General features: G+C 52.0%; 1 long non-coding RNA gene across 1 annotated transcript in view; it reads right to left on the bottom strand.

Moving 5' to 3' along the window:
- The window catches only part of LOC144673483 (uncharacterized), a 154,515-nt gene extending 132,042 nt beyond the window's left edge, over nucleotides 1-22,473 (bottom strand). The window contains exon 1 of the long non-coding RNA XR_013574318.1: nucleotides 22,362-22,473. This is a non-coding gene — a long non-coding RNA (uncharacterized LOC144673483). The remainder of the gene's footprint in view (nucleotides 1-22,361) is intronic.
- Between the last annotated feature and the right edge of the window lie 423 nt (nucleotides 22,474-22,896).

Below are 22,896 nucleotides of genomic sequence, written 5' to 3'. Positions count from 1 at the left end.
GGGTTCAGTTCCACATACTTACTCTCACTGGGGTACAGTTCCACACACTGACTCTCACTGGGGTACAGTTCCACACACTAACTCTCACTGGGGTACACTTCCACACACTGACACTCACTGGGGTACAGTTGCTCACACACTTACTGTCACTAGGGTACAGTTCCACACACACTGACTCTCACTGGGGTATAGTTCTGCACTCAATGACTTTCACTGAGGTACAGTTCCACATACACTGACTCTCACTGGGGTACGGGTCTCACTCACATTGACTCTCACTGGTGTTCAGTTCCACACACACTGACTCTCACTTGGATTCGGGTCTCACACACAGTGACTCTCACTGGGGCACAGTTCCACACACACTGACTCTCACTGGGATACAGTTCAACACACATTGATTCTCACTGTGGTTCGGGTTTCACACACACTGACTCTCACTGCGCTACAGGTCCACATACACTGACACTCACTGGTACAGTTGCACACACACTGACCCTCACTGGGTTACAGATCCACACACACTGACTCTGACTGGGATTTGGGTTCCACACACTCTGACTCTCACTGGGGTACAGTTCCACACACACTGACTCTCACTGGGGTACAGTTCCACTCACACTGACTCTCACTGGGTTACAGTTCCAAACACACTGACTCTCACTGGGGTACAGTTCCACACACACTGTCGCTCACTGGGGTACAGTTCTACATGCACTGACTCACTGGGGTACAGTTCCACACACTGACTCTCACTGGGGTAGAGTTCCACACCCTGACTCTCACTGGGGGACAGTTCCACACACACTGACCCTCACTGGGATACAGTTCCACACACACTGACTCTGACTGGGATATGGGTTCCACACACACTGACTCTCACTGGGGTGCAGTTCCACACACACTGACTCTCATTGGGGTACGGATCCACACACACAGACTCTCACTGGGCTACAGTTCCACACACACTGACTTTCACTGGGTTACAGTTCCAAACACACTGACTCTCACTGGGGTACAGTTCCACACACACTGACTCTCATTGGCGTACAGTTCCACACACACTGACTCCCACTGGAGTACAGTTCCACACACACTGAATCTCACTGGGGTACAGTTCCACACACACTGACTTTCCTTGGGGTACAGATCCACACACACTGACTCTCGCTGGGGTACAGTTCCTCACACACTGACTCTCACTGGGGTACAGTTCTGCATGCACTGACTCACTGGGGTTCAGTTCCACATACTTACTCTCACTGGGGTACAGTTCCACACACTGACTCTCACTGGGGTACAGTTCCACACACTCTGACTCTCATTGGGGTATAGATCCACACACACTGACTATCACTGGGGTACAGTTCTACACACACTGACTCTCACTGGGGTACAGTTCCACACACACTGACTCTCACTGGCGTACAGTTCCACACACACTGACTCTCACTGGGTTACAGTTCCATACACACTGACTATCACTGGGGCACAGTTCCACAAACACTGACTCTCACTGGGGCACAGTTCCACACACACTGACTCTCACTGGAGCGCAGTTCCAGACACACTGACTCTCACTGGGGTACAGTTCCACACACACTGTTTCTCACTGGGGTTCGGGTTCCACACCCACTGATTCTCACTGGGGTACAGGTCCACACACACTGACTCTCACGGGTACAGTTGCACACACAATGACTCTCACTGGGGTACAGTTCCACGCACACCAACTCTCACTGGGGTACAGGTCCACACACACTAACTCCCACTGGGGTACAGTTCCACACTCACTGACTCTCACTGGGGCGCAGTTCCACACACACTGACCCTCACTGGGATACAGTTCCACACACACTGACTCTCACTGGGGTACAGTTCCACAAACACTGACTCTGACTGGGGTATGGGTTCCAGACACACTGACTCTCACTGGGGTACAGTTCCACACACACTGACACTCATTGGGGTACAGATCCACACACGCTGACTCTCACTGGGGTACAGTTCCACACACACTGACTCTCACTGTGTTACAGTTCCAAACACACTGACTCACACTGGGGTACAGATCCACACACACTGACTCTCATTGGCGTACAGTTCCACACACACTGACTCCCACTGGGGTACAGTTCCACACACACTGACTCTCACTGGGGTACAGTTCCACACACACTGACTTTCATTGGGGTACAGATCCACACACACTGACTCTCACTGGGGAACAGTTCCACACACACTGTCGCTCACTGGGGTACAGTTCTACATTTACAGACTCACTGGGGTACAGTTCCACACACTGACTCTCACTGGGGTAGAGTTCCACACACTGACTCTCACTGGGCCACAGTTCCAAACACACTCTCTCTCAATGACGCACAGTTCCACACACACTGATTCTCACTGGCGTCCGGGTTCCACAGACACTGACTCTCACTGCGTTACGGGTCTCACTCACATTGACTCTCACTGGTGTACAGTTCCACACACACACTGAATCTCACTGGGGTACAGTTCCACACACACTGTTTCTCACTGGGGTTCGGGTTCCACACCCACTGACTCTCACTGGGGTACAGGTCCACACACACTGACCCTCACTGGTACAGTTGCACACACACTGACTCTCACTGGGGTACAGTTCCACGCACACCGACTCTCACTGGGGTACAGGTCCACACACACTAACTCCCACTGGGGTACAGTTCCACACACACTGATTCTCACTGGGGCAGAGTTCCACACACACTGACTCTGACTGGGGTATGGCTTCCACACACACTCACTCTCACTGGGGTACAGTTCCATACACACTGACACTCATTGGGGTACAGATCCACACACGCTGACTCTCACTGGGGTACAGTTCCACACACACTGACTCTCACTGTGTTACAGTTCCAAACACACTGACTCTCACTGGGGTACAGTTCCACACACACTGACTCTCACTGGGGTATAGTTCTACACTCAATGACTTTCACTGAGGTACAGTTCCACACACACTGACTCCAACTGGGGTACGGTTCCACACACACTGACTCTCACTGCGGTACAGTTCCACACACGCTGACTCTCACTGGGGTACAGTTCTACATGCACTGACTCACTGGGGTACAGTTCCACACACTAACTCTCACTGGGGTACACTTCCACACACTGACACTCACTGGGGTACAGTTGCTCACACACTTACTGTCACTAGGGTACAGTTCCACACACACTGACTCTCACTGGGGTATAGTTCTGCACTCAATGACTTTCACTGAGGTACAGTTCCACATACACTGACTCTCACTGGGGTACGGGTCTCACTCACATTGACTCTCACTGGTGTTCAGTTCCACACACACTGACTCTCACTTGGATTCGGGTCTCACACACAGTGACTCTCACTGGGGCACAGTTCCACACACACTGACTCTCACTGGGATACAGTTCCACACACATTGATTCTCACTGTGGTTCGGGTTTCACACACACTGACTCTCACTGCGGTACAGGTCCACACACACTGACACTGACTGGTACAGTTGCACACACACTGACCCTCACTGGGTTACAGATCCACACACACTGACTCTGACTGGGATTTGGGTTCCACAGACTCTGACTCTCACTGGGTTACAGTTCCACACACACTGACTCTCACTGGGGTACAGTTCCACTCACACTGACTCTCACTGGGTTACAGTTCCAAACACACTGACTCTCACTGGGGTACAGTTCCACACACACTGACTCTCATTGGCGTACAGTTCCACACACACTGACTCCCACTGGGGTACAGTTCCACACACACTGACTATCACTGGGGTACAGTTCCACACAAACTGACTTTCATTGGGGTACAGATCCACACACACTGACTCTCACTGGGGTACAGTTCCACACACACTGACTCTCACTGGGGTACAGTTCTACATGCACTGACACACTGGGGTACATTTCCACACACTGACTCTCACTGGGGTACAGATCCACACACTGATTCTCACTGCGGTACAGTTCCACACACACTGACTCTCACTGGGGTACAGATCCACACACACTGACTATCACTGGGGTACGGGTCCCACACACACTGACTCTCAATGGGGTACGGGTCCCACACACACTGACTATCACTGGGGCACAGTTCCACACACACTGACTCTCACTGGGGCGCAGTTCCACACACACTGACCCTCACTGGGATACAGTTCCACACACACTGACTCTGACTGGGATATGGGTTCCACACACACTGACTCTCACTGGGGTGCAGTTCCACACACACTGACTCTCATTGGGGTACCGATCCACACACACAGACTCTCACTGGGCTACAGTTCCACACACACTGACTCTCACTGGGTTACAGTTCCAAACACACTGACTCTCACTGGGGTACAGTTCCACACACACTGACTCTCATTGGCGTACAGTTCCACACACACTGACTCTCATTGGCGTACAGTTCCACACACACTCACTCTCACTGGGGTACAGTTCCATACACACTGACACTCATTGGGGTACAGATCCACACACGCTGACTCTCACTGGGGTACAGTTCCACACACACTGACTCTCACTGTGTTACAGTTCCAAACACACTGACTCTCACTGGGGTACAGTTCCACACACACTGACTCTCACTGGGGTATAGTTCTACACTCAATGACTTTCACTGAGGTACAGTTCCACACACACTGACTCCAACTGGGGTACGGTTCCACACACACTGACTCTCACTGCGGTACAGTTCCACACACGCTGACTCTCACTGGGGTACAGTTCTACATGCACTGACTAACTGGGGTACAGTTCCACACACTAACTCTCACTGGGGTACACTTCCACACACTGACACTCACTGGGGTACAGTTGCTCACACACTTACTGTCACTAGGGTACAGTTCCACACACACTGACTCTCACTGGGGTATAGTTCTGCACTCAATGACTTTCACTGAGGTACAGTTCCACATACACTGACTCTCACTGGGGTACGGGTCTCACTCACATTGACTCTCACTGGTGTTCAGTTCCACACACACTGACTCTCACTTGGATTCGGGTCTCACACACAGTGACTCTCACTGGGGCACAGTTCCACACACACTGACTCTCACTGGGATACAGTTCCACACACATTGATTCTCACTGTGGTTCGGGTTTCACACACACTGACTCTCACTGCGGTACAGGTCCACACACACTGACACTGACTGGTACAGTTGCACACACACTGACCCTCACTGGGTTACAGATCCACACACACTGACTCTGACTGGGATTTGGGTTCCACAGACTCTGACTCTCACTGGGGTACAGTTCCACACACACTGACTCTCACTGGGGTACAGTTCCACTCACACTGACTCTCACTGGGGTACAGTTGCTCACACACTTACTGTCACTAGGGTACAGTTCCACACACACTGACTCTCACTGGGGTATAGTTCTGCACTCAATGACTTTCACTGAGGTACAGTTCCACATACACTGACTCTCACTGGGGTACGGGTCTCACTCACATTGACTCTCACTGGTGTTCAGTTCCACACACACTGACTCTCACTTGGATTCGGGTCTCACACACAGTGACTCTCACTGGGGCACAGTTCCACACACACTGACTCTCACTGGGATACAGTTCCACACACATTGATTCTCACTGTGGTTCGGGTTTCACACACACTGACTCTCACTGCGGTACAGGTCCACACACACTGACACTGACTGGTACAGTTGCACACACACTGACCCTCACTGGGTTACAGATCCACACACACTGACTCTGACTGGGATTTGGGTTCCACAGACTCTGACTCTCACTGGGGTACAGTTCCACACACACTGACTCTCACTGGGGTACAGTTCCACTCACACTGACTCTCACTGGGTTACAGTTCCAAACACACTGACTCCCACTGGGGTACAGTTCCACACACACTGACTATCACTGGGGTACAGTTCCACACAAACTGACTTTCATTGGGGTACAGATCCACACACACTGACTCTCACTGGGGTACAGTTCCACACACACTGACTCTCACTGGGGTACAGTTCTACATGCACTGACACACTGGGGTACATTTCCACACACTGACTCTCACTGGGGTACAGATCCACACACTGATTCTCACTGCGGTACAGATCCACACACACTGACTCTCACTGGGGTACAGATCCACACACACTGACTATCACTGGGGTACGGGTCCCACACACACTGACTCTCAATGGGGTACGGGTCCCACACACACTGACTATCACTGGGGCACAGTTCCACACACACTGACTCTCACTGGGGCGCAGTTCCACACACACTGACCCTCACTGGGATACAGTTCCACACACACTGACTCTGACTGGGATATGGGTTCCACACACACTGACTCTCACTGGGGTGCAGTTCCACACACACTGACTCTCATTGGGGTACCGATCCACACACACAGACTCTCACTGGGCTACAGTTCCACACACACTGACTCTCACTGGGTTACAGTTCCAAACACACTGACTCTCACTGGGGTACAGTTCCACACACACTGACTCTCATTGGCGTACAGTTCCACACACACTGACTCCCACTGGAGTACAGTTCCACACACACTGACTCTCACTGGGGTACAGTTCCACACACACTGACTTTCATTGGGGTACAGATCCACACACACTGACTCACTGGGGTTCAGTTCCACAAACTGACTCTCACTGGGGTACAGTTCCACACACTGACTCTCACTGGGGTACAGTTCCACACACACTGACCCTCATTGGGGTACAGTTCCACACACACTGACTCTCACTGGGATACAGATCCACACACACTGACTATCACTGGGGTACAGTTCTACACCCACTGACTGTCACTGGGGTACAGTTCCACACACTGACTCTCACTGGGATACAGATCCACACACACTGACTATCACTGGGGTACAGTTCTACACACACTGACTCTCCCTGGGGTACAGTTCCACACACACTGGCTCTCACTGGCGTACAGTTCCACACACACTGACTCTCACTGGGTTACAGTTCCACACACACTGACTATCACTGGGGCACAGTTCCACAAACACTGACTCTCACTGGGGCACAGTTCCACACACACGGACTCTCACTGGGGCGCAGTTCCAGACACACTGACTCTCACTGGGGTACAGTTCCACACACGCTGTTCTTCACTGGGGTTCGGGTTCCACACCCACTGATTCTCACTGGGGTACAGGTCCACACACACTGACTCTCACGGGTACAGTTGCATACACAATGACTCTCACTGGGGTACAGTTCCATGCACACCGACTCTCACTGGGGTACAGGTCCACACACACTAACTCCCACTGGGGTACAGTTCCACACTCACTGACTCTCACTGGGGCGCAGTTCCTCAAACACTGACCCTCACTGGGATACAGTTCCACACACACTGACTCTCACTGGGGTACAGTTCCACAAAAACTGACTCTGACTGGGGGATGGGTTCCACACACACTGACTCTCACTGGGGTACAGTTCCACACACACTGACACTCATTGGGGTACAGATCCACACACGCTGACTCTCACTGGGGTACAGTTCCACACACACTGACTCTCACTGTGTTACAGTTCCAAACACACTGACTCTCACTGGGGTACAGATCCACACACACTGACTCTCATTGGCGTACAGTTCCACACACACTGACTCCCACTGGGGTACAGTTCCACACACACTGACTCTCACTGGGGTAAAGTTCCACACACACTGACTTTCATTGGGGTACAGATCCACACACACTGACTCTCACTGGGGTACAGTTCCACACACACTGTCGCTCACTGGGGTACAGTTCTACATGCACTGAGTCACTGGGGTACAGTTCCACACACAGACTCTCACTGGGGTACAGTTCCACACCCTGACTCTCACTGGGGTACATTTCTACACACACTGACTCTCACTGGGTTACAGTTCCACACACACTGACTCTCACTGGGGCACAGTTCCACACACACTGACTCTCACTGGGCCACAGTTCCAAACACACTCTCTCTCAATGACGCACAGTTCCACACACACTGATTCTCACTGGCGTCCGGGTTCCACAGACACTGACTCTCACTGGGGTACGGGTCTCACTCACATTGACTCTCACTGGTGTACAGTTCCACACACACTGAATCTCACTGGTGTACAGTTCCACACACACTGTTTCTCACTGGGGTTCGGGTTCCGCACCCACTGACTCTCACTGGGGTACAGGTCCACACACACTGACTCTCACTGGTACAGTTGCACACACACTGACTCTCACTGGGGTACAGTTCCACGCACACCGACTCTCACTGGGGTACAGGTCCACACACACTAACTCCCACTGGGGTACAGTTCCACACACACTGATTCTCACTGGGGTACAGTTCCACACACACTGACTCTGACTTGGGTATGGCTTCCAGACACACTGACTCTCACTGGGGTACAGTTCCACACACACTGACACTCATTGGGGTACAGATCCACACACGCTGACTCTCACTGGGGTACATTTCCACACACAATGACTCTCACTGTGTTACAGTTCCAAACACACTGACTCTCACTGGGGTACAGATCCCCACACACTGACTCTCAATGGCGTACAGTTCCACACACACTGACTCCCACTGGGGTGCAGTTCCTCACACACTGACTCTCACTGGGGTACAGTTCCACACACACTGACTTTCATTGGGGTACAGATCCACACACAATGACTCTCACTGGGGTACAGTTCCACACACACTGACTCTCACTGGGGTACAGTTCAACATGCACTGACTCACTGGGGTACAGTTCCACACACTGACTCTCACTGGGGTACAGTTCCACACCCTGACTCACACTGGGGTACAGTTCTACACACACTGACTCTCACTGGGTTACAGTTCCACACACACTGACTCTCACTGGGGTACAGTTCCTCACACTCTGACTCTCATTGGGGTACAGATCCACACACACTGACTCTCACTGGGGCACAGTTCCACACACACTGACTCTCACTGGGGCACAGTTCCAAACACAATTTCTCTCAATGACGCACAGTTCCACACACACTGATTCTCACTGGCGTCCGGGTTCCACACACACTGACTCTCTCTGGGGTACTGGTCTCACTCACATTGACTCTCACTGGTGCACAGTTCCACACACACTGACTCTCACTGGGGTACAGTTCGACACACACTGTTTCTCACTGGGGTTCGGGTTCCACACCTACTGACTCTCACTGGGGTACAGGTCCACACACACTGACTCTCACTGGTACAGTTGCACACACACTGACTCTCACTGGGGTACAGTTCCACACACACTGACTCTCACTGGGGTATTGGTTCCACGCACACTGACTCTCACTGGGGTACAGTTCCACATAAACTGACTCTCACTGGGGTACAGTTCCACACACATTGACTCTCATTGGGGTACAGATCCACACACACTGACTCTTACTGGGTTACAGTTCCACACACACTGACTCTCACTGGGGTACAGTTCCACACAAACTGACTCTCATTGGGGTAAGGGTCCCACACACACCGACTCTCACTGGGATACGGGTTCCACACACACTGACTCTCACTGGGGTAGAGTCCCAGACTCACTGATTCTCACTGGGGTACAGTTCCACACACACCGACTCTCAGTAGGGTACATTTCCACACACACCGACTCTCACTGCGGTACAGTTCCACACACACCGACTCTTACTGGGGTACGGGTCCCACACACACTGACTCTCACTGGGATACAGGTCCACACACACTGACTCTCACTGGGGTACAGGTCCACACACGCTAACTCCCACTGTGGTACAGTTCCACACACACTGACTCTCACTGGGGCGCAGTTCCACACACACTGACCCTCACTGGGATACAGTTCCACACACACTGACTGTCACTGGGGTACAGTTCCACACACACTGACTCTGACTGGGGTATGGGTTCCACACACACTGACTCCCACTGGGGTACAGTCCACACACACTGACTCTCACTGGGGTACAGTTCCACACACACTGACTTTCAATGGGGTACAGATCCACACACACTGACTCTTATTGGCATACATTTCCACACACACTGACTCCCACTGGGGTACATTCCACACACACTGACTCTCACTGGGGTAAAGTTCCACACACACTGACTTTCATTGGGGTACAGATCCACACACACTGACTCTCACTGGGGTACAGTTCCACACACACTGATTCTCACTGGGTTACAGTTCCAAACACACTGACTCTCACTGGAGTACAGTTCCACACACACAGACTCTCACTGGGGTACAGTTCCACAGACACTGACTCACCATGTGGTACAGTTCCACATGCACAGAATTTCACTTTGGTACAGTTCCACACTCTGACTCTCACTGAGGTACAGTTCCACACACTGACTCTCACTGGGGTACAGTTGCACACACACTAACTCTCACTGGGGTACAGTTCCACACACACTGACTCTCACTGGAGTATAGTTCTACATTCATTGACTTTCACTGAGGTGCAGTTCCACACACACTGACTACAACTGGGGTACGGTTCCACACACACTGACTCTCACTGGGGTACAGTTCCACACACGCTGACTCTCACTGGGGTACAGTTCTACATGCACTGACTCACTGGGGTACAGTTCCACACACTAACTCTCACTGGGGTACACTTCCACACACTGACACTCACTGGGGTACAGTTGCTCACACACTAACTGTCACTAGGGTACAGATCCACACACACTGACTCTCACTGGGGTACAGTTCTACACTCAATGACTTTCTCTGAGGTACAGTTCCACACACACTGACTCTCACTGGGGTACAGTTCCACGCACACTGACTCTCACTGGGGTACATTTCCACACACACTGACTCTCACTGGGGTACAGTTCCACACACACTGACTCTCACTGGGGTACAGTTCCACACACACTGACTCTCACTGGGGTATAGTTCTACCCACTGACTCTCACTGGGGTATAGTTCTACACTCAATGACTGTCACTGAGGTACAGTTATAAATGCACTGACTCTGACTGGGGTACAGTTCCACACACTGACACTCAATGGGGTACAGTTCCACACACACTGACTCTCACTGGGGTACAGTTCCACGCACACCGACTCTCACTGGGGTACAGGTCCACACACACTAACTCCCACTGGGGTACAGTTCCACACACACTGATTCTCACTGGGGTACAGTTCCACACACACTGACTCTGACTTGGGTATGGCTTCCAGACACACTGACTCTCACTGGGGTACAGTTCCACACACACTGACACTCATTGGGGTACAGATCCACACACGCTGACTCTCACTGGGGTACATTTCCACACACAATGACTCTCACTGTGTTACAGTTCCAAACACACTGACTCTCACTGGGGTACAGATCCCCACACACTGACTCTCAATGGCGTACAGTTCCTCACACACTGACTCCCACTGGGGTGCAGTTCCTCACACACTGACTCTCACTGGGGTACAGTTCCACACACACTGACTTTCATTGGGGTACAGATCCACACACACTGACTCTCACTGGGGTACAGTTCCACACACACTGACTCTCACTGGGGTACAGTTCAACATGCACTGACTCACTGGGGTACAGTTCCACACACTGACTCTCACTGGGGTACAGTTCCACACCCTGACTCACACTGGGGTACAGTTCTACACACACTGACTCTCACTGGGTTACAGTTCCACACACACTGACTCTCACTGGGGTACAGTTCCTCACACTCTGACTCTCATTGGGGTACAGATCCACACACACTGACTCTCACTGGGGCACAGTTCCACACACACTGACTCTCACTGGGGCACAGTTCCAAACACAATTTCTCTCAATGACGCACAGTTCCACACACACTGATTCTCACTGGCGTCCGGGTTCCACACACACTGACTCTCTCTGGGGTACTGGTCTCACTCACATTGACTCTCACTGGTGCACAGTTCCACACACACTGACTCTCACTGGGGTACAGTTCGACACACACTGTTTCTCACTGGGGTTCGGGTTCCACACCTACTGACTCTCACTGGGGTACAGGTCCACACACACTGACTCTCACTGGTACAGTTGCACACACACTGACTCTCACTGGGGTACAGTTCCACACACACTGACTCTCACTGGGGTATCGGTTCCACGCACACTGACTCTCACTGGGGTACAGTTCCACATAAACTGACTCTCACTGGGGTACAGTTCCACACACATTGACTCTCATTGGGGTACAGATCCACACACACTGACTCTTACTGGGTTACAGTTCCACACACACTGACTCTCACTGGGGTACAGTTCCACACAAACTGACTCTCATTGGGGTAAGGGTCCCACACACACCGACTCTCACTGGGATACGGGTTCCACACACACTGACTCTCACTGGGGTAGAGTCCCAGACTCACTGACTCTCACTGGGGTACAGTTCCACACACACCGACTCTCAGTAGGGTACATTTCCACACACACCGACTCTCACTGCGGTACAGTTCCACACACACCGACTCTTACTGGGGTACGGGTCCCACACACACTGACTCTCACTGGGATACAGGTCCACACACACTGACTCTCACTGGGGTACAGGTCCACACACGCTAACTCCCACTGTGGTACAGTTCCACACACACTGACTCTCACTGGGGCGCAGTTCCACACACACTGACCCTCACTGGGATACAGTTCCACACACACTGACTGTCACTGGGGTACAGTTCCACACACACTGACTCTGACTGGGGTATGGGTTCCACACACACTGACTCCCACTGGGGTACAGTCCACACACACTGACTCTCACTGGGGTACAGTTCCACACACACTGACTTTCAATGGGGTACAGATCCACACACACTGACTCTTATTGGCATACATTTCCACACACACTGACTCCCACTGGGGTACATTCCACACACACTGACTCTCACTGGGGTAAAGTTCCACACACACTGACTTTCATTGGGGTACAGATCCACACACACTGACTCTCACTGGGGTACAGTTCCACACACACTGATTCTCACTGGGTTACAGTTCCAAACACACTGACTCTCACTGGAGTACAGTTCCACACACACAGACTCTCACTGGGGTACAGTTCCACAGACACTGACTCACCATGTGGTACAGTTCCACATGCACAGAATTTCACTGGGGTACAGTTCCACACTCTGACTCTCACTGAGGTACAGTTCCACACACTGACTCTCACTGGGGTACAGTTGCACACACACTAACTCTCACTGGGGTACAGTTCCACACACACTGACTCTCACTGGAGTATAGTTCTACATTCAATGACTTTCACTGAGGTGCAGTTCCACACACACTGACTACAACTGGGGTACGGTTCCACACACACTGACTCTCACTGGGGTACAGTTCCACACACGCTGACTCTCACTGGGGTACAGTTCTACATGCACTGACTCACTGGGGTACAGTTCCACACACTAACTCTCACTGGGGTACACTTCCACACACTGACACTCACTGGGGTACAGTTGCTCACACACTAACTGTCACTAGGGTACAGATCCACACACACTGACTCTCACTGGGGTACAGTTCTACACTCAATGACTTTCTCTGAGGTACAGTTCCACACACACTGACTCTCACTGGGGTACAGTTCCACGCACACTGACTCTCACTGGGGTACATTTCCACACACACTGACTCTCACTGGGGTACAGTTCCACACACACTGACTCTCACTGGGGTACAGTTCCACACACACTGACTCTCACTGGGGTATAGTTCTACCCACTGACTCTCACTGGGGTATAGTTCTACACTCAATGACTGTCACTGAGGTACAGTTATAAATGCACTGACTCTGACTGGGGTACAGTTCCACACACTGACACTCAATGGGGTACAGTTCCACACACACTGACTCTCACTGGGGTATAGTTCCACACACTGACTCTCACTGGGGTACAGTTCCACACACACTGATTCTTACTGGGGTACAGTTCCACACACACTGACTCTCACTGGCGTTCGCGTTCCACATACACTGACTCTCACTGGGGTACGGGTCTCACTCACATTGACTCTCACTGGTGTTCAGTTCCAGACACACTGACTCTCACTGGGATTCGGGTCTCACACACAGTGACTCTCATTGGGGCACAGTTCCACACACACTGACTCTCACTGGGATACAGTTCCACCCACACCGATTCTCACTGGGGTTCGGGTTCCACACACACTGACTCTCACTGGGGTACAGGTCCACACACACTGACTCTCACTGGTACAGTTGCACACACACTGACTCTCACTGGGGTACAGTTCAACGCACACCGACTCTCACTGGGGTACAGGTCCACACACAATAACTCCCACTGGGGTACAGTTCCACACACACTGACTCTCACTGGGGTACGGGTCTCACTCACATTGACTCTCACTGGTGTTCAGTTCCAGACACACTGACTCTCACTGGGATTCGGGTCTCACACACAGTGACTCTCATTGGGGCACAGTTCCACACACACTGACTCTCACTGGGATACAGTTCCACTCACACTGATTCTCACTGGGGTTCGGGTTCCACACACACTGACTCTCACTGGGGTACAGGTCCACACACACTGACTCTCACTGGTACAGTTGCACACACACTGACTCTCACTGGGGTACAGTTCAACGCACACCGACTCTCACTGGGGTACAGGTCCACACACAATAACTCCCACTGGGGTACAGTTCCACACACACTGACTCTCACTGGGGCGCAGTTCCACACACACTGACCCTCACTGGGATACAGTTCCACACACACTGACTCTCACTGGGGTCCAGTTCCACACACACTGACTCTGACTGTGGTATGGGTTCCACACACACTGACTCTCACTGGGGTACAGTTCCACACACACTGACACTCATTGGGGTACAGATCCACACACACTGACTCTCACTGGGGTACAGTTCCGCACACACTGACTCTCACTGGGTTACAGTTACAAACACACTGACTCTCACTGGAGTACAGTTCCACACACACTGACTCTCATTGGCGTACAGTTCCACACACACTGACTCCCACTGGGTTACAGTTCCACACACACTGACACTCACTGGTGTGCAGTTCCACACACACTGACTTTCATTGGGGTACAGATCCACACACACTGACTCTCACTGGGGTACAGTTCCACACACTGACTTTCTTTGGGGTACAGTTCCACACACACTGATTCTCACTGGGTTACAGTTCCACACACACTGACTCTCACTGGGGTACAGTTCCACACACTCTGACTCTCATTGGGGTACAGATCCACAGACACTGACTCTCACTGGGGCACAGTTCCACACACACTGACTCTCACTGGGGCACAGTTCCAAACACACTCTCTGTCAATGACGCACAGTTCCACACACACTGATTCTCACTGGCGTACGGGTTCCACACACACTGACTCTCACTGTGCTACGGGTCTCACTCACATTGACTCTCACTGGTGTATAGCTCCACTCACACTGACTCTCACAGGGGTACAATTCCTCACAGACTGTTTCTCACTGGGGTTCGGGTTCCACACCCACTGACTCTCACTGAGGTGCAGGTGCACACACACTGACTCTCACTGGTACAGTTGCACACACACTGACTCTCACTGGGGTACAGTTCCACACACACTGACTCTCACTGGGGTATGGGTTCCACGCACACTGACTCTCACTGGGGTACAGTTCCACACACACTGACTCTCACTGGGGTACAGTTCCACACACACTGACTCTCATTGGGGTACAGATCCACACACACTGACTCTGACTGGGTTACACTTCCTCACACACTGACTCTCACTGTGGTACAGTTCCACACACACTGTCTCTCATTGGGGTACGGGTCCCACACGCACCGACTCTCACTGGGATACGGGTCCCACACACACTGACTCTCACTGGGGTACGGGTCCCAGACACACTGACTCTCACTGGTGTACAGATCCACACACACTGACTCTCACTGGGGTAATGTTCCACACACACCGACTCTCAGTACGGTTCAGTTCCACACACACCGACTCTCACTAGGGTACAGTTCCACACACACCGACTCTTACTGGGGTACGGGTCCCACACACACTGACTCTCACTGGGGTACAGTTCCACACACACAGACTCTCACTGGGGTACAGTTCCACACACACTGACTCTCACTGGGGTACGGGTCTCACTCACATGGACTCTCACTGGTGTACAGTTCCACACACACTGACTCTCACTGGGGTACAGTTCCACACACACCGACTCTCACTACGATACAGTTCCACACACACTGACTCTCACTAGGGTACAGTTCCACTCACACCGACTATTACTGGGGTACGGGTCCCACACACACTGACTCTCACTGGTGTACAGTTCCACACACACTGACTCACCATGGGGTACAGTTCCACATGCACAGACTCTCACTGGGGTACAGTTCCACACACACAGACTCTCACTGGGGTACAGTTCCACACACACAGACTCTCACTGGGGTACAGTTCCACACACACAGACTCTCACTGGGGTACAGTTCCACACACACTGACTCTCCATGTGGTACAGTTCCACATGCACAGAATTTCACTGGGGTACAGTTCCACACACACTGACTCTCACTGGGGTACAGTTTCACACACAGTGACTCTTACTGGGGTACAGTCCTACATGCACTGACTCACTGGGGTACAGTTCCACTCACTGACTCTCACTGAGGTACAGTTCCACACACTGACTCTCACTGGGGTACAGTTCCACACACTGACTCTCACTGGGGTACAGTTCCACACACACTGACTCTCACTGGGGTATAGTTCCACACACTGACTCTCACTGGGGTACAGTTCCACACACACTGATTCTTACTGGGGTACAGTTCCACACACACTGACTCTCACTGGCGTTCGCGTTCCACATACACTGACTCTCACTGGGGTACGGGTCTCACTCACATTGACTCTCACTGGTGTTGAGTTCCACACACACTGACTCTCACTGGGATACAGTTCCACACACACTGATTCTCACTTGGGTTCGGGTTCCACACACACTGACACTCATTGGGGTACAGGTCCACACACACTGACTCTCACTGGTACAGTTGCAGACACACTGACTCTCACTGGGGTACAGTTCCACGCACACCGACTCTCACTGGGGTACAGGTCCACACACACTAACTCCCACTCGGGTACAGTTCCACACACACTGACTCTCACTGGGGCGCAGTTCCTCACACACTGACCCTCACTGGGATACAGTTCCACACACACTGACTCTCACTGGGGTACAGTTCCACACACACTGACTGTGACTGGGGTATGTGTTCCACACACACTGACTCTCACTGGGGTACAGTTCCACACACACTGACACTCATTGGGGTACAGATCCACACACACTGACTCTCACTGGGGTACAGTTCCACACACACTGACTCTCACTGGGTTACAGTTACAAACACACTGACTCTCACTGGAGTACAGTTCCACACACACTGACTCTCATTGGCGTACAGTTCCACACACACTGACTCCCACTGGGGTACAGTTCCACACACACTGACTCTCACTGGTGTGCAGTTCCACACACACTGACTTTCATTGGGGTACAGATCCACACACACTGACTCTCACTGGGGTACAGTTCCACACACACTGACTCTCACTGGGGTACAGTTCTACATGCACTGACTCACTGGGGTACAGTTCCACACACTGACTCTCACTGGGGTACAGTTCCACACACTGACTCTCACTGGGGTACAGTTCTACACTCAATGACTTTCTCTGAGGTACAGTTCCACACACACTGACTCTCACTGGGGTACAGTTCCACGCACACTGACTCTCACTGGGGTACATTTCCACACACACTGACTCTCACTGGGGTACAGTTCCACACACACTGACTCTCACTGGGGTACAGTTCCACACACACTGACACTCACTGGGGTATAGTTCTACCCACTGACTCTCACTGGGGTATAGTTCTACACTCAATGACTGTCACTGAGGTACAGTTCTAAATGCACTGACTCTGACTGGGGTACAGTTCCACACACTGACACTCAATGGGGTTTCAGTTCCACACACACTGACTCTCACTGGGGTATAGTTCCACACACTGACTCTCACTGGGGTACAGTTCCACACACACTGATTCTTACTGGGGTACAGTTCCACACACACTGACTCTCACTGGCGTTCGCGTTCCACATACACTGACTCTCACTGGGGTACGGGTCTCAATCACATTGACTCTCACTGGTGTTCAGTTCCAGACACACTGACTCTCACTGGGATTCGGGTCTCACACACAGTGACTCTCATTGGGGCACAGTTCCACACACACTGACTCTCACTGGGATACAGTTCCACCCACACTGATTCTCACTGGGGTTCGGGTTCCGCACACAATGACTCTCACTGGGGTACAGGTCCACACACACTGACTCTCACTGGTACAGTTGCACACACACTGACTCTCACTGGGGTACAGTTCAACGCACACCGACTCTCACTGGGGTACAGGTCCACACACAATAACTCCCACTGGGGTACAGTTCCACACACACTGACTCTCACTGGGGTACGGGTCTCACTCACATTGACTCTCACTGGTGTTCAGTTCCAGACACACTGACTCTCACTGGGATTCGGGTCTCACACACAGTGACTCTCATTGGGGCACAGTTCCACACACACTGACTCTCACTGGGATACAGTTCCACTCACACTGATTCTCACTGGGGTTCGGGTTCCACACACACTGACTCTCACTGGGGTACAGGTCCACACACACTGACTCTCACTGGTACAGTTGCACACACACTGACTCTCACTGGGGTACAGTTCAACGCACACCGACTCTCACTGGGGTACAGGTCCACACACAATAACTCCCACTGGGGTACAGTTCCACACACACTGACTCTCACTGGGGCGCAGTTCCACACACAATGACCCTCACTGGGATACAGTTCCACACACACTGACTCTCACTGGGGTCCAGTTCCACACACACTGACTCTGACTGTGGTATGGGTTCCACACGCACTGACTCTCACTGGGGTACAGTTCCACACACACTGACACTCATTGGGGTACAGATCCACACACACTGACTCTCACTGGGGTACAGTTCCGCACACACTGACTCTCACTGGGTTACAATTACAAACACACTGACTCTCACTGGAGTACAGTTCCACACACACTGACTCTCATTGGCGTACAGTTCCACACACACTGACTCCCACTGGGTTACAGTTCCACACACACTGACATTCACTGGTGTGCAGTTCCACACACACTGACTTTCATTGGGGTACAGATCCACACACACTGACTCTCACTGGGGTACAGTTCCACACACTGACTCTCTTTGGGGTACAGTTCCACACACACTGATTCTCACTGGGTTACAGTTCCACACACACTGACTCCCACTGGGTTACAGTTCCACACACACTGATTCTCACTGGCGTACGGGTTCCACACACACTGACTCTCACTGTGCTACGGGTCTCACTCACATTGACTCTCACTGGTGTACAGCTCCACTCACACTGACTCTCACAGGGGTACAATTCCACACAGACTGTTTCTCACTGGGGTTCGGGTTCCACACCCACTGACTCTCACTGAGGTGCAGGTGCACACACACTGACTCTCACTGGTACAGTTGCACACACACTGACTCTCACTGGGGTACAGTTCCACACACACTGACTCTCACTGGGGTATGGGTTCCACGCACACTGACTCTCACTGGGGTACAGTTCCACACACACTGACTCTCACTGGGGTACAGTTCCACACACACTGACTCTCATTGGGGTACAGATCCACACACACTGACTCTGACTGGGTTACACTTCCTCACACACTGACTCTCACTGTGGTACAGTTCCACACACACTGACTCTCATTGGGGTACGGGTCCCACACGCACCGACTCTCACTGGGATACTAGTCCCACACACACTGACTCTCACTGGGGTACGGATCCCAGACACACTGACTCTCACTGGTGTACAGATCCACACACACTGACTCTCACTGGGGTAATGTTCCACACACACCGACTCTCAGTACGGTTCAGTTCCACACACACCGACTCTCACTAGGGTAGAGTTCCACACACACCGACTCTTACTGGGGTACGGGTCCCACAAACACTGACTCTCACTGGGGTACAGTTCCACACACACAGACTCTCACTGGGGTACAGTTCCACACACACTGACTCTCACTGGGGTACGGGTCTCACTCACATGGACTCTCACTGGTGTACAGTTCCACACACACTGACTCTCACTGGGGTACAGTTCCACACACACCGACTCTCACTACGGTACAGTTCCACACACACTGACTCTCACTAGGGTACAGTTCCACTCACACCAACTATTACTGGGGTACGGGTCCCACACACACTGACTCTCACTGGTGTACAGTTCCACACACACTGACTCACCATGGGGTACAGTTCCACGAGCACAGACTCTCACTGGGGTACAGTTCCACACACACAGACTCTCACTGGGGTACAGTTCCACACACACAGACTCTCACTGGGGTACAGTTCCACACACACAGACTCTCACTGGGGTACAGTTCCACACGCACTGACTCTCCATGTGGTACAGTTCCACATGCACAGAATTTCACTGGGGTACAGTTCCACACACACTGACTCTCCCTGGGGTACAGTTTCACACACAGTGACTCTTACTGGGGTACAGTTCTACATGCACTGACTCACTGGGGTACAGTTCCACTCACTGACTCTCACTGAGGTACAGTTCCACACACTGACTCTCACTGGGGTACAGTTCCACACACTGACTCTCACTGGGGTACAGTTCCACACACACTGACTCTCACTGGGGTATAGTTCCACACACTGACTCTCACTGGGGTACAGTTCCACACACACTGATTCTTACTGGGGTACAGTTCCACACACACTGACTCTCACTGGCGTTCGCGTTCCACATACACTGACTCCCACTGGGGTACGGGTCTCACTCACATTGACTCTCACTGGTGTTGAGTTCCACACACACTGACTCTCACTGGGATACAGTTCCACACACACTGATTCTCACTTGGGTTCGGGTTCCACACACACTGACACTCATTGGGGTACAGGTCCACACACACTGACTCTCACTGGTACAGTTGCACACACACTGACTCTCACTGGGGTACAGTTCCACGCACACCGACTCTCACTGGGGTACAGGTCCACACACACTAACTCCCACTCGGGTACAGTTCCACACACACTGACTCTCACTGGGGCGCAGTTCCTCACACACTGACCCTCACTGGGATACAGTTCCACACACACTGACTCTCACTGGGGTACAGTTCCACACACACTGACTGTGACTGGGGTATGTGTTCCACACACACTGACTCTCACTGGGGTACAGTTCCACACACACTGACACTCATTGGGGTACAGATCCACACACACTGACTCTCACTGGGGTACAGTTCCACACACACTGACTCTCACTGGGTTACAGTTACAAACACACTGACTCTCACTGGAGTACAGTTCCACACACACTGACTCTCATTGGCGTACAGTTCCACACACACTGACTCCCACTGGGGTACAGTTCCACACACACTGACTCTCACTGGTGTGCAGTTCCACACACACTGACTTTCATTGGGGTACAGATCCACACACACTGACTCTCACTGGGGTACAGTTCCACACACACTGATTCTCACTGGGGTACAGTTTTACATGCACTGACTCACTGGGGTACAGTTCCACACACTGACTCTCACTGGGGTACAGTTCCACACACTGACTCTCACTGGGGTACAGTTCCACACACACTGATTCTCACTGGGTTACAGTTCCACACACACCGACTCTCACTGCGGTACAGTTCCACACACACCGACTCTTACTGGGGTACTGGTCCCACACACACTGACTCTCACTGGGGTACAGTTCCACGCACACTGACTCTCCATTTGTACAGTTCCACATGCACAGACTCTCACTGGGGTACGGTTCCACACACACAGACTCTCACTGGGGTACAGTTCCACACACACTGACTCTCACTGCGGTACAGTTCCACATGCATAGAATCTCAGTGGGGTACAGTTCCACACACACTGACTCTCACTTGGGTACAGCTCCACACACACTGACTCTCAATGGGGTACAGTTCTACATGCACTGACTCACTGGGGTACAGTTCCACTGACTGACTCTCACTGTGGTACAGTTCCACACACTGACTCTCACTGGGGTACAGTTCCACACACACTGACTCTCACTGGGCTACAGTTCCACACACACTGACTCTCACTGGGGTATAGTTCTACACTCAATGACTTTCACTGAGGTACAGTTCCACACACATTGACTCCAACTGGGTTGCGGTTCCACACACTCTGACTCTCACTGGGATACAGTTTTACACACGCTGACTCTCACTGGGGTATAGTTCTACATGCGCTGACACACTGGGGTACAGTTCCACACACTAACTCTCACTGGGGTACACTTCCACACACACTGACTCTCACTGTGGTATAGTTCTACACTCTATGACTTTCACTGAGGTACAGTTCAACACACACTGATTCTCACTGGCGTCCGGGTTCCACACACACTGACTCTCACTGGTGTACGGGTCTCACTCACATTGACTCTCACTGGTGTACAGTTCCACACACACTGACTCTCACTGGGGTAAAGTTCCACACACATTGTTTCTCACTGGGGTTCAGGTTCCACACCCACTGACTCTCACTGGGGTACAGGTCCACAC

This window comes from Cetorhinus maximus, unplaced genomic scaffold (genome assembly GCF_964194155.1).
Source record: "Cetorhinus maximus unplaced genomic scaffold, sCetMax3.hap1.1 HAP1_SCAFFOLD_370, whole genome shotgun sequence".
Taxonomy (NCBI): Eukaryota; Metazoa; Chordata; class Chondrichthyes; order Lamniformes; family Cetorhinidae; genus Cetorhinus; species Cetorhinus maximus.
Note: the sequence above shows the minus strand (reverse complement) of the source record. Positions and strands in the feature narration are given on the sequence as shown.